Here is a 1986-nt window from a genome sequence, read left to right as displayed (position 1 = left end):
TAACAAGTGAAGTCAGAAAGGGTTGAAAATTGATGATGTGGCTTTGAATGGTTCATTTTTAACACAAAAAAACTATGGAGTTCAAATAAGTTCAAAAAAATGAAATCCCTTTGTAATAGATGAGTTTCAGTATGAAACCCTCATACTTCAAAAGAGATTGTCCGTTTTGTACACGAAGGGAATCCAGTTTTTGCCGTAACCCTCTCTACTTTCTTGCACATGCTATGTGGGTGAAATGATGATACCATGCCAACTTTCAACCTTTTCCGAGTTCATTTCAAATGCTTTTCAGTTTCATGGTCTTATAGCTCAAAATAATCAGTAAATGCATGAAAAATAACAAATGAAGTCAGAAAGGGTTGAAAATTGATGATGTGGCTTTGAATGGTGCATTTTGAACACAGAAAAACTATAGAGTTCAAATAAGTTCAAAAAAATGAAATCCCTTTGTTACAGACGAGTTTCATGATGAAACTCGGATACTTCAAAAGAGATTGTCCGTTTTGTACACGAAGGGCATCCAGTTTTTGCCGTAACCCTCTCTACTTTCTTGCACATGCTATGTGGGTGAAATGATGATACCATGCCAACTTTCAACCTTTTCAAAGTTCATTTCAAATGCTTTTCAATTTCATGGTCTTATAGCTCAAAATAATCAGTAAATGCATGAAAAATAACAAATGAAGTCAGAAAGGGTTGAAAATTGATGATGTGGCTTTGAATGGTGCATTTTGAACACAGAAAAACTATGGAGTTCAAATGAGTTCAAAAAAATGAAATCCCTTTGTAACAGACGAGTTTCGTGATGAAACCCTCATACTTCGAAAGAGATTGTCCGTTTTGTACACGAAGGGCATCCAGTTTCTGCCGTAACCCTCTCTACTTTCTCGCACATGCTATGTGGGTGAAATGATGAGACCGTGCCAACTTTCAACCTTTCCAGAGTTCATTTCAAATGCTTTTCAATTTCATGGTCTTATAGCTCAAAATAATCAGTAAATGCATGAAAAATAACTAATGAAGTCAGAAAGGGTTGAAAATTGATGATGTGGCTTTGAATGGTGCATTTTGAATACAAAAAAACTATGGAGTTCAAATAAGTTCAAAAAAATGAAATCCCTTTGTAAGAGAGGAGTTTCGTGATGAAACCCTGATACTTCGAAAGAGATTGTCCGTTTTGTACACGAAGTGCATCCAGTTTTTGCCTTAACCCTTTCTACTTTCTTGCACATGCTATGTGGGTGAAATGATGATACCATGCCAACTTTCAAACTTTTCAGAGTTCATTTCAAATGCTTTTCAATTTCATGGTATTATAGCTCAAAATAATCAGTAAATGCATGAAAAATAACAAATGAACTCCGAAAGGGTTGAAAATTGATGATGTGGCTTTGAATGGTGCATTTTGAACACAGAAAAACTATGGAGTTCAATAAGTTCAAAAAAATTGAAATCCCTTTGTAGCAGACGAGTTTCATGATGAAACCCTGATACTTCGAAAGAGATTGTCTGTTTTGGACACGAAGTGCATCCAGTTTTTGACGTAACCCTCTCTACTTTCTTGCACATGCTATACGGGTGAAATGATGATACCATGCCAACTTTCAACCTTTTCAGAGTACATTTCAAATGCTTTTCAATTTCATGGTCTTATAGCTCAAAATAATTAGCAAATGCATGAAAAATAACAAATGAAGTCAGAAAGGGTTGAAAATTGATGATGTGGCTTTGAATGATGCATTTTGAACACAGAAAAACTATGGAGTTCAAATAAGTTCAAAAAAATGAAATCCATTTGTAACAGATGAGTTTCAGTATGAAACCCTGATACTTCGAAAGCGATTGTCTGTTTTGTACATGAAGTGCATGCAGTTCTTGACGTAACCCATTCTACTTTCTTGCACATGCTATGTGGGTGAAATGATGATACCATGCCAACTTTCAACCTTTTCAGAGTTCATTCCAAATGCTTTTCAATTTCATGGT

This window comes from Triticum aestivum, chromosome 7B (genome assembly GCF_018294505.1).
Source record: "Triticum aestivum cultivar Chinese Spring chromosome 7B, IWGSC CS RefSeq v2.1, whole genome shotgun sequence".
Lineage (NCBI taxonomy): Eukaryota > Viridiplantae > Streptophyta > Magnoliopsida > Poales > Poaceae > Triticum > Triticum aestivum.
Note: the sequence above shows the minus strand (reverse complement) of the source record.